At 40.1% G+C, this 13,395-nt stretch overlaps 1 long non-coding RNA gene across 1 annotated transcript in view; it reads right to left on the bottom strand.

Annotated features, from left to right (window-relative positions):
• Positions 1-2,449: 2,449 nt before the first annotated feature.
• Positions 2,450-13,395, bottom strand: part of LOC132768402 (uncharacterized) — a 118,234-nt gene continuing 107,288 nt past the window's right edge. Inside the window, exon 2 of the long non-coding RNA XR_009630703.2 lies at positions 2,450-4,333. This is a non-coding gene — a long non-coding RNA (uncharacterized lncRNA). The remainder of the gene's footprint in view (positions 4,334-13,395) is intronic.

Raw genomic sequence — 13,395 nt, 5'->3', positions numbered from 1 at the left:
GAATAAAATTGGTTTTGGAAAGCTGCTTGATATTCAGGGACATATAACTTCTTTTGAATTATTTACCTGTTTTGTGGAAATTAACAGAAGCCTTGTTAATGGGGCATGTGGGATATGTCCAACTCCAATAACACATCAGAATGCCTGTTACAAATCATAGGCATCATTTGGACAGATCTATTGTCACATTTTCCTTTCTTCCATGATAGACAGCATGTGCAGAGTGATCAGGTAATTTCCCATGCAGACACTGAATAAAGCCAGGTTGCTGAATCATGAGACATCACAGAGACTCAGTGAATATAGTGCGTGGAGTTTGTTTTGTTTTGACTTCTAATAGAATGTTTCTTTTTCCATTTTCTAATCACTAGCCTTGCCTAGAGTGGAACATTGTGAAATCCACACTGAAATTAAATTGTATAATAAAAATATTGCAACACCACAAGGCACTGAAGTTCTTCTCATCACCATGATTAACAGCAAAAATGGACAACTTTGTTGGGACAAAAGATTGGATTCTCATTCTCAGCACCTGCTAGAAGCTGCTTAAGTCCCTCCCCCACTCCAATAACCAAAAGGACCCCCAAATAGAAAGAAAAATGGGAATAACTGGATCTGGAAGTGCTTGGAAAGATCCTTTTAAAGCTTAGAAAGATCCCTTTTCTGTTAAACACAACATTGCTTCTTCAGCAGCCTTTCAGAAGAAACAAATATCTATTTTAGCCAGAAATCTCTTTAAAAAGTTTGGAAGGGCATGGAAGAACCTCCTAGGATTGCAGAACACAAAAATGTTGTGGGGTGGGTGGAATCTTTGTTTTCCAGAGACAGAGGCAGCAGAACATCTTTGACAGATTACTAGAATGGAATGTTAAGAAATATTGTGGGCATTCAATTTTACATATATCACCACCATGGTACATTTAATTCCTATGATAAATATCTAAGTCAAAAACAATCACAACAAACAAAAAAAACACACTGACCCATCCTAGACATTAGGATAGCAAGTTAAGTATTTCATTTATACTCATATATAACACAGATAAGGGTGACATAAGCTTCATCTACACTGACCACTTAGGTCAGTTTGTGGTTGGAGCAGCCCTTGAACAGTTACTCAACACACATGGTACCAATCTAATTGAACTAGAGGAAAGCTGTTAAACATGACTTTCAACCCAGATTAATTGAACTCAGGGGAAATCCAAATCCTACACCAGGATTCAGGTTCACCCCTGAATTTGGGCAGCCCAGCCAGTTGCATCCAGTTCTGAAACAGAACTGGTTGTAGTTGTTCCAACAGAAATCCCATGTTCTCCAGGATGGCTTCTCCTTTCCCCCATGATGCTACTTGGGGGTTCTCCTTCCTACTACTGGTTTGTGTGACTCATGAAGGAGGTTGGAAGAAGGGAACAAGGTCTACAACATGGATGGGAGGGGAATAGAAGCTGAGCATCTGCCCAGCAACACTGAACCATTTTTGGCATGGCTGAGCAGTGAGGACTCCCTACTGCCATCTTGGATGCCACAGTTTCATTCTAGGTTTTGTGTTGGTGTAGAATCACCCTTAAACTCTTCCGGCTGTAATGACCTGCAATTCCTTTAGGCCTACCCTGCACAAACAATGGTTCAGCAAAACTCAGCAATATCCTAAGCAATTTTTATCATGTCAGTGCAGAAATGTTGGGCACACTTTGGGTTCTAGTTCAAATAAAAGAAACCAGAAAAAGTATTAAGTGATATAGCAATGTGCTATTGCTGGATCTGTAAAATGACAATGTAGACCATAAACAATAATAGACTTCCAATGCTTGCTTTTTTCTATACCCAAATGATGTACAAAAACTGGCCCATTCTTGAATGTGTTGCTTATTCTATGGCATTTTAAATCAAATTATTTGTGTTACTCTTATTTTATTTAAAAGGCATTGAATAATTCACACATTCAAAATAAGCCAATATTATGTATGTCGTATGGGTTAAAAAAAACCAAGACCAAGTATTTTTGCAAAACTGAAAATATATATTGGACACACACATTTAGATGATATAAAATGAAAACTCACTAACATCTTTTACGTATGCCACTTTCAATCAATAGATTTTCTTGCACTCCTAATAGTCTTGTGCCAGCCATCTTTAACTTTAAAAATACAAGAAAGGGAAACATGCAGTTTCACACCCAGTATGTTCCCATAGATGTTTTTATTCCTGAATAGCTAAATGCACCCTGAAATGAACTGTGGAAATGTGTATTCTGTAAGAGGCAAATGTATACAGAATCTCAGCAAGCCACAACAGCAGGATTTGTAATAATCATAAAAAGCTCAGGTCAACTCACTAATGGGGAAATACATAATTCCACTACAAAGGAACCTCTTCCATGTGCCCAGAAGGATTGCTGCCAAGAGAACTATTTCAGAAAACCTTAATAAAACCAGGAGATTACTTTTGTGTTCACACCCTTTTATTACTCAGTTTCCTATTTAAACAGATTTTAGGGGCTCTCAACCCAGCCCAAAGATGTATCCACAGTGTCACATTTTGGCACGATATCAATTAAGCATCAATTCTCATATAAACTGCTGCACATTTTCAAGTCCTTAGATGATCCGATCCATTCCTCAGCTTTTGTGTGGATCACATCTTCTTTAATCGCCTCCATTTGTATCTATTTCGAGCACGAGTTGAAGAGTGTATCTACTTTCAAGTATATGTATCAATTAAGCATCTTCCACTGAGTAAAATGTATCTAGATGCATTTTAAAGGCATTTCCCCCTGCAGCCCCCGTTTCTACAAAAAGGTGACACATTTGAATATGATTGTTGATTGAAAAAGCATAAATCACATAATATCCATAAAAAGACAAATAATTCAAAATATATTCAGAAAACATTAATATATCCTGTGGATAATGGAAATATTGTCACATTCCAAATACAGTTCTATAAAAATCCAAAGAAATGGAGCACATCTCAAGAGGATCAAAATATGTTTTTATTAGCAAAAAAACACATTTTCAGCCTGTGTTTGCAGTAGTCTAATGGCCTTCTACACATGGCTATTAGAATCAAACTCTGGAAATTTCTGTACCAGGAACTCTCAAACTGTTTACTGAACAAGTCATTTGTTACAAGTTCTGATGTAAGTAAAAGGTAAAGGTTTCCCCTTGACATTAAGTCTAGCCATGTCCGACTCTTGGGGGGGGGGGGTCATCTCCATTTCTAAGTCGAAGAGCCAGCGTTGTCCGTAGACACCTCCAAGGTCATGTGGCCGGCATGACTGCATGGAGCGTTGTTAACTTCCCAATGGAGAAGTACGTATTGATCTACTCACATTTGCATGTTTTCTAACTGCTAGGTTGGCAGAAGCTGGGGCTAACAATGGAAGTTCACCCCGCTCCTCAGGTCTGAACCACCAATCTTTCAGTCAGCAAGTTCAGCAGCTCAGTGGTTTAACCTGCTGTGCCACTGAGGGCTCCTAGTTCTAATGTACTAATACAATTTTTCTTATCTGAATTCATCCTCATACTTATTGGAGGTAGTGTTCATGATGGTTGAGACTTTGGTAAAGATATGTATTAAAACATCATCTGATGGAAGAATTACTGTTTATTTCACCTTCCATGTGACCACATCATGCTAAAGTCTTTGATGGATGGACCATCATTTCGCCAGTTACTGTCATGAATGTTTTTTTTCTTCAAGCACTGTATTTTTCTTGTCCAGTCTTTCTTTTTCTTGGACATGGAGACCTTTTGCACGATCATTATACCAGGAATGAAATAGAGAACTTAAAACCACTCACAGAGGTTAAAGAGTGATCTGTTGATGCTGTTCTTTTTGAAATCCACTGCTGCTTCTACCCACATAGATAAAACCGAAATGTTTATGAAAAGAGGGGAAAATACACTTCTGTTTGGACCAAATTGTTGTCCCCTTATCTAAAGCGATTTGCAGGTCCACAATGGAGATCAATATACAGCCACATTGGCCAAGAAGAGAGCATGTAGAATCTATGAAATTAAGGTGGGAAAACAAGAGAGAACTGCTTCATCATGAACAAAGATGCTGGGTGGTGAGATAGAAATATGGAGCTAAGCTGAAGATCCCATGCTCCATTTCTGTTGATTGTAAAATGAGAGCTTGCTTCGACCCAACAGACATCTGTTTGTGATCTTGCAAGTGGTGAGCTGCTGCAAGTCATGAGCAAAACATTTCCTGACATTTCTAAGGAAAGGACCCTTCTATACAAACACTTGGGCTTTGGTCACTTAGCCTTTCTGTCAGCATCTTCTGTGCACCAATTACACCTTTCTTCTGCCGTGTGATTCTGGAAAGAAAGAAAAGCAATGGTCAGTTTACAATGGAAAGGAATGAGTTCACTGGCATTCGAAAGATAGAGCTATGCATTATTTTTGTACTGACATTGAATATTTCACAGGTGAAGGAAATGCATTTGGTTTCTTTCTATGATATATAGTTCATGCTTCAGAAGAATAGTGATTTTTCAACAGGAAGATTCCTTCTGGCCACAAAAAATGGAATTTCCAATAGCATAGCAAAAGTGTAGTTACTGGTACTTAGCTCTCCTATGCTGCAGTGTAAATGAGAAACATTAGTGGCCAAACTATGTTAGAAGTGAATGGCTGCTGAATGTTGATATTCTGATTTAAACAACAGAAGGAATAGTAGGAGGAAGTGGCTGAACTTCTTGCAATGCCTCTCCCCTGAAACTACCCCTCTGCAGCTGTTTTTCCTTTGGTGTGGCTCCAAATCTGGAAGTGACTTCTGCCAGAAGAAAAATGAGTGGGGAGAAACAGTTTCAGGGTTAGGGTTAATATGAACTTCCCACTGACCCTTTTTACATGTTGCATATCAACATCACCTCCTTCGTATTTTGAATTTGCCACAATCAGAATTCTAACAGACTTGACAGAGAAGTTTAAGAAGAAAAACATTCTCTACAGATGGAAGACATTGCCAGGACTATCCTTTTATTTTAATAACAGAAGACTGCATTACAACATTGCAGCAAGTGAAAGAATTCTACGATAATCTCACACATGATATGGAAGAAGAAGAACTGGAAGGAATTGGATAAATTGACTTGTTCTCTTAAAGATAAATCAACACAATGCATTAAAAAATTATGGAATCCTTGTGTAGAATAGATGAGTAGGATATTTAAAGACTAGCCTGTAACTTGTTTAGTGACTAAAATTATTGATAGAAAAAGAACCATGTTAAGACAACAAAAATTATTACCGTATTTGCTTACTAAGTAATCTTTTCCCCACTTCTTTTTTATGATACACTGTTGGTTAAGCGTGTTGATAATATAACATGTTGCATGATACTATCCTGGGGTAGGGTTGGGGAGTTCTCTCCAAAATATGATATAAAATTTCTTGCAATTAGAAGGTTTACCTTAATCAATGTTAGAAAACTATGGTCTAGGTAGTACCTGAAAGTCTGAAGATAGTTGTAAATTAGTAGTAGCAGACTTTATACAGATGCAAATTCTGGTAGTTTTTCATATCATTTGTGTGTTCCATTTTCTCTTTTTTCTTGAATAAACATTTATTTTAAAAAATAATTCTAACAGACTGGCTATACCAGGCATAGGCAAACATTTTTGTCTTGGAATCGCATTGTGGTCCCAACCAGGAGCAAGGGGGGCAGGTACACGCTGGGGGGGGGGGACAGGCCTGGGAGAGGGAGGGTCCAAGAGAGGATGCGGCCAGTAGGGGGTAGCATGGGCCATCCTCCGGTTGTACTCCCAACATAAGGATGGGGCTGCTCACCCTGTCCTTATGCTGGAAGGAAAGTGGGATACATAGCAACTGCCCTGATCCTCCCCCTCCCCGATCCCCCATTCCATCCTCCTCCCACCCCCCACCCCTCCAGGCTGTCCTCTTGGCATTATGCTGGGAGGAGAGCAAGACAGGTGGTGGTTGAGAGTGCTCCAGAGGCCCCTCAGCCACCATGTGTCTTTTTTGAGCAATCCTCCCGAATAGGGCTGCTTGCACTATTCTTATGCCAGGAGGAGGTTGAGACACATTGTGGCTGAGAGCACTCTAGGGCTTTCAGCTGCTATGTACCTTCCTCCCCCAAATTTTTGGCACAAGGCCATGGCAGGGTGCTATGCCCTTCTGCCACAATGATAAGGAAAATGAGAAGGGCCTAAGGTAAGCACCCAGGGGCTGCATCTGATCTCCAGGCTTTAGTTTGCCCATGCCTGAGCTATACCACCATAGTCATTTGAGATTGTGCTTTAACCATAGCTTCATAAACTATGGTTCACAAAACTGTGGATATACTATGGTCAAACACTATGCTCTTTCTATGTTAACATCACAGCTATATTTCAGTCCCAAGATATCAGCTTACATTAAGCCTGAGCTCTCTTATTAAATTTAAACAAAAGAATTATGGGTTAGATCAATTTTTGAAGAAGAGAAAAAAATTAGATCTGATACTATGGATCAATAAGCAAACATGATTAATATTGGAATGTGTCACATACCTAAATACTTGGATTTTATGCTAAAATCCAAGTATCATCCACCGAACACACGGAATGCTTATCTAGTTTACACATTATAGTGCGCATTTATTTATTTGTTGAGCTTATATCCTGTTTTTCTCCCAAGATGGGAATATACTGTAGTTATAAACAGACTAATTGTCAACAGAATAGTACATTCAGGCATTTCTATTACATCAGAATATTCATCAAGAGCATTCAGATGCATTTTGGATTCCAATGAGAAAGAAACTTCTAAGCATTCCTTGTTCTGAGAAGAAGCATAACCCAACCCTCATATTTCTGGTAAAAGCTTGATTTCCACACCAGGGAATCATTCCTTGACTGAACTGTGCCCATAGGGAAACATTCAGAAAGAAGTTTTTATATATAAAAATAGGGGTTGTCTTTTTTAAAACTGTAGGAAGCTTATGCAATTAAACCAAATGAAGAAGTAGACCAAGGCTCCTGAAAAGTAAATGATTCATTCCCTGCCCACAGTCCTACAAAAAGTGGTATATACTGATATGATACCTGTTACATTGTATAAGAAATAGGGCATAATTTCTATTGTCCTCTTCAACCAGGCTGGATCTGCAAGCCACATAATGCAGTTTCAGAATGCAGATAAAATGCACTGAACTGAATTATATGAGTCTACACTGCCATATAATTCAGTTCAATGCAGTTCTGCATTCCTAATCTGGCAGTGTAGATCCAGTCACAGTGATGGAAAATTCAGCCTATCAGCAACATGTTCCAAGAGCATGTTGAGGGCATGAAGGGTCTCAAAATTCATTAAAAGGCCAACAAAACCCATGAAAGGCTACTGGCCACTTTGGGACCTGCAGATCTGTGGGCGTGAAGGGGAAATGCAGCCCTTCCACTGGGTCCCAAGGGGAATAATACAGCCCCTCAACTACAGATAGATGTCTTGCCTACCGCATTTTATACCTGAGACCTCAGATTGGTCAAAATGCCAGCTTGTCTAATTATAATGCAACATTCCAGGAAATCCTAAGTTTCGTAGCTTGGAATAAGGAATCAGAGGGGTTTTCTGGTTGAGGATTCTAAATGTTCTTCCTCTAAAGTTTAAGGAGGACCATTTGCTCTCATACCTCACTGAGATACAAATTCCAAGATTGCACAGGATGCTGCCATGGCAGATACAGTGCAAATTAGCACTATATTTGTGTAATGTGAATGGGGCTGAGTCCAATGTGCATGACAGAACACAATTAGTTGAGCTTGAAAAATGATATAGAGCAGTGGTTCTCAACCTGTGGGTCCTCAGACGTTTTGACTTTCAACTCCCAGAAATGCTAACAGCTGATAAACTGGCTGGGATTTCTGAGAGCTGTTGGCCAAAACATTTGGGGACCCACAGGTTGAGAACCACCCATATATAGAGGATCAAGTTTAGGTTCCATAGGACCCACTCCAGTTGTGATTTTATCAGTAACTACTACATACACCGGTAGCAACATGTTGTGTGCTTTCCAGTCATTTTCCAACTTATAGTGACCTTAACGGAACCTATCACAGGTTTTTTTCTGGGGCAGAGAGTGGGTCTCCACATTCAAGCAAGGAATGAAACCCTGGTCTTCAGAGTCATACTCCATTGTTCAAACCACAAAAGGGTCCCTCGTGTAGACTTTTCTTTTTCTAAGCTCCTCAAAGTCATTAACAGTTGAGGGCAAGATTATAAGAAAATTGCAGTTTGGAAGGAAAGCATTAAACCTGCCAATAAATAACATTCTCATTTGTAAAATAATGAAGACAAAGTTGCTATCTATGTTTTTAAAGTTCCATGCAGAGGAAAAATTACTCCCATTTTCAACACCTTGTGTGTACCAAAGGCCAGTTTAAACATGTTCAAATGTAGAAGCCTCGATTAGTTTAAAATGTGTTCTAAAGTTTTTGAGTGCAGCTCTATGTTGTCGACTGAAGGAAATAAAAGGGAATGTGATGGTTACCTCAGATGAAACTGGATTTTTATAATAAAAAAACTGAAAAGATACAGAATTTAATGAATATTCAGCCGGAGACAGTAAACACAATCCTGCCGAGAACGAGTTCCAACGAAAGTAGAAACTGAGAGAGGCGGTTTTGTCTAAACTGGCACAGTGTCCGGGACACGCTGACTGTGTCGTTCCCCTAGAAACATTAGATTAGAAATAAATGAGGCTTTGCCCCAGGATGCTAACACGAAATGACTGGCCACAACCATGTGGCTGCAAACTGGCACTTCCTTTCTGTTGCCTGGGAACAGCATGCGCTTGACAGAAGATGATAAACAGAAGGCCAGAGGGAAGAGGCTCTGTTTAGCCACTGCACAGAGGAGAACTAATCCTAGGAGGGGAGGCCGCATTAGGAATGGGTGGTGGTGAAAAAGGAAATTAGGTTGGACAAATTACCTTTGCACACACTCCCTCCCAGGCTAAACAAGTAGGCTCTGTTACACTTTTAGGGTCTAACAAGACATACATTCTAGCATCTGGGCAATGTTTGACCAGCATGAGGCCAGAGGCCAAAAAATTAACACTCCGGCACAGTTGTGGTTGCCTGTATGTTACCTGCTTTCTTATTATAGGCCCCTATGGCAGGATTAAAGATGCTGAAAAAATATGTGGGGCTTAGTTTTAAGCCAACACCATTTCTGGCTCTTGGCACGAAGTTGGTGATGTGACTTATGACCCCTGCCACAAACGCCAACCTAGATTTACTTAAAGCAACTTTTGTGATCTTGGCAAAGTTTTTCTTTGTATTGCTCGAAGTACAAACATTTGCAATGGTTCAGCTTTGCAAGGGATAACTTTGGGATTCAATAAGATCTAGGGAAAGCTAAGGAAGAATAATTTAAAAGTTTAATAGCTAACATCAGACAATTTGCAATAAAATGAATGGCACTTATTTTTACTTTTATGGTGAAAGTGCAACCTTGGATGGAGAACATACAGAAATATAGCCTTCTCTAAAAAAAGTCTTCTCTTATGCATAATGTACAAATACACTGTAGAATTAATACAGTGAAAAAACACTTTAACTGTCATGGCTTAATGTCATGGAACCATGTGAGTTTTAGTTTCACACGTATTAGCTCTTTCTGCCAAAAAATGCCTACAAATGCTAGGATTCCATAGCTTTAAGTCACAGCAGTTAAAATGATGTCAAATTGCATTAATTCTACAGTGCAGATGCACACCAACTCTATGCAAAATATGCATGTTGTTTGGTACAGAATATAGCATTTTCTCAATAGGGAACATTTATTGTGCAGACAATGCTGTTCTCTATATAAAAAATTTCACAGTGTAAGTCTTAAATCGCAAATAAGCTTTGAAAATGATGCTGTTTTCAGGGACTTCTGCAGTGGGATGAAACTGACTGAAATTACTTATTGCTGCCTTCAAGAAGAAAACTGGTGATAAAACATCCCAGGAGCAACTGCAGCACCATCACTGCCACTCCATCCGAGAGATTTCAAAAGAAAATCCAGACTATGAGGAAAAAGTCATCAATAATGCTCTTATTTCTGGTATATGAGAGACAGAACTGCTCATCATAAGGTGTGGCAGCGCAATACCCAAACAAAGAAGCTCTTTCAGATTCAGATGTTGTCTACCAATGGGCAACACAGGTTTTCCTCCTCTCCAGATCTACTGCCTCTTCAGAATACTTGGATGTGCACCAGTTTCACTTCCAAGACACAAAGTGTTGTCCTTAAAGCAGGAGAGAACTTCTCAAAGGGAAAAAAGCAACTCAGAGCCCTTGTAAGGAATGCAACTACAGCCAGTCCTCCATATCCATGGATTCTGATTCCATGGATTCCATTATTTGCTACTTCAAAATCTCTCCTCTTCCCCCTCAAATTCCAAAAAGCAAACCTTGATTTTGCTATTTTATATAAGGGCCTATATCATGCAAGCATCGTCACCCTTTTCAAAAAGGGGCAAAGAACGGACTATGGAAACTATCGAGGTATTTCCCTTTTAACCTCCACTGGGAAAATCCTCACAAGAATCCTTACAAACCACTTTCTACCTATTTCAGAAGACATATCCCCTGAATCCTAGAATCACTTCCACTCCTCCAGAGGAACAGTGGATATGATCTTCACTGCACAACAGCTCCAAGAAAAATGCAGGGAACAAAATCAACCTCTGTACATGGTATTCATTGACCTTGTAAAGGTATTTGACACAGTGAATTGCAATGCTCTCTAGACCAGTGGTTCTCAACCTGGGGTCCCCAGATGTTTTTGGCCTTCAACTCCCAGAAATCCTAACAGTTGGTAAACTGGCTGAGATTTCTGGGAGTTGTAGGCCAAAAACATCTGGGGACCTCAGGTTGAGAACCACTGCTCTAGACAATCCTCTTAAAAAAATTGATGCCCTGATAAATTTGTGAACATCTTGCGACTCCTCCATGATGACATGATGGCAACAGTCTTGGACAACAATGGCTCCCAAAATCACCCATTTAAGATTAATCATGTGTGAAACATCGCTGTGTCATTGCCGAAACCTTATTTTTCATCTTCATAGTTAAGATTCTGCATCTTGTTGATGGGAAGCTTCCAACTGATGTGGAAATCATCTATCAGATACATGCTGAAGACCTATCAGATGATCGGTTTTCAGCAGGCTGGAAGTGCTTGGAAAGATCATTTTAAAGCTTAGAAAGATCCCTTTGCTGTTACATTGATGTCCTCGCTGTGAAAGATCATGCAAATCCAGAATAGGTCTTTATAGTTACCTACAGATCCACTACCACGACTCTACACTTGGAAGGCAATCATACTCAGTCATGAGTGGTAGCTTGTGATAATGATGATGATGATGATGATGATGGCAGTGTAGAAGAGGCCTATGTTACTGCAAACATTGCTTAATCTGAAAGAGAAGTGTGTGTACATGAACACACTCCCCTTAAATGTTCTTTGAACAAGGCGGTGCAGCATGTGTATATAGCTTTTGAAGCTTCTTTGGGTGTGTAAGTATCCTATCATAATCAAAGCCCATAAAAATGAGATATTGAAAACTGCACAGAAAGCTGTTATCTGTTATCTTATGGCTTAGATAGGGTGCTTCTCCTGCGGCTCATTTGAAGGAGCCTTGGCAAGGGAAGATCAAAGCTATTTCCTGAAATACCTCACCGACAAAGTGCCAACTGGCTTTCCTGGAAGTAAACCGGAATTTTGCTTCTCCTTGCCCCCCCCCCCTTCTTCTCTAGGTGGAATAAGGTGTGCAATGGGGTGTGCCAATTCTCCAGTGCCATGAACACTCGTTGGTTGGCAAATTGGGGGTTCTGACTTGCCACGTGGCTTCTTCATCTTCAATACAGCTGCCTACCTCACCTCTTGAATGTATAGTGTTGGAATTAGCCCATCATCTAAATAATCATGGAGCAGAGTTGTAATTTTGTGATGCATGCTGAGGGAACAATTACAAGTCAGTAAACAGGCATAAAGATTTCTAGTAAGAAGTGAGTCCCAATGAGATAAACAGGTTTTCCTGAACCTGGCAGGTAAAAAGATGTGAATCTCTCATTGCTGGCCACTCTGAAAGAATGAAGGAAGAAACCAGCACTTGGTTCCTGAAGGTTTCTAGCCCAGATGTCTTCAACCTCATGTTTTTCAAATCTGTTTTTCTATGGTACCCTAACATGGCCATGCTCTCATAGGGGTGGTTTATTTTTTAAAATCCCTTTACATTTCATCACCTAGCTAATGACATAGATAGAAAAATGGACTCTGTGTGTGTGTGTATGTGTATGTGTATGTGTATAGCTATAAATTAGGAAAGATTTACAGACCTATTCACCTCTCCTTCAGTTCACCCCATTTAAAACGCTAGGCAATAACACCACATCAACATACGGTTAGTCAAAAATGACCTATAGGAAACACACTGTAGCTTCATCTCACAAGACTATTTTCTGGCAAGGAGGAAAATCTGGTTACCCAGCAGTTGAAAGCTTCCAGAAGTGCAGAGCGAGGCTAAATGATTCAGCCAATGGGCCACACATGCAGTGCGGCAGGGGGGGTCTCCGGGGTCAAAGAGTCTTGGCCCTCCAGCTCCCACTCCCTTCTGCACCAAGCAAGAAGTCACAGAGATTCCCTGAGGCCATCGGAGGAGGCCTGAATGGCTTGAGTTGAAGCTGGCCTCCGTACAAGGGCACAAGCTGTAAATGAGCAAATTCCACCTCAAGCAGCAGGACAGGAAGACATCTCCATCCAGAGAAAACAGTGAAAGAGCAAGAATAAAACGATGAAGTGTGTATCTAGACTCTATCTGCTTGCCATCAACTACTCCTACCTCCACCTCCTCCCGTTTGCTTGGCAAACACGTGTCCAGCAGCACTTGAGATACTCTCTTGGTTAATTCATTTAGGGTGTGTGGTTTATTATTATTATTATTCAGGGGGAAAATATACATGCTGAGACATGGAATTTTGTTTATCTGCAAAACTGTGTAGGCAGCAAAGGAAAACAGGAAACAAAACTATTCTGGCAGTTTTAACCATACAGTTTTCCCCTGGTAGCCATTAAAAATGAAAAGCTCCCCACTGGTGGTTCCTGTTCATCAAAACAGGCATCCCTTACTCTCAGCCCTTCTGTTTGTTATGCAGCCCCACTATTTTCATCCCTTCTAGTTTGAAATAATGCACAACCCAAAACTTTTCTCCCTCTATCAACTAGCAATGTAGTAGAAAAGGATCATGGCTCAAAACTTCAGTCATTCCACTGTTACAGGATTGTGTCCCACACCACCATATATCAGAACAATTTTTCTTAAATCAGAGACTGAGGACATGTGACCTACCATATGATGCTGGATGTTTCCAATGTGCATTTATCCTAA

The sequence above is a fragment of the Anolis sagrei genome, chromosome 2 (assembly GCF_037176765.1).
Source record: "Anolis sagrei isolate rAnoSag1 chromosome 2, rAnoSag1.mat, whole genome shotgun sequence".
Classification (NCBI taxonomy): domain Eukaryota; kingdom Metazoa; phylum Chordata; class Lepidosauria; order Squamata; family Dactyloidae; genus Anolis; species Anolis sagrei.
This window is presented reverse-complemented; position numbering and strand designations above follow the sequence as displayed.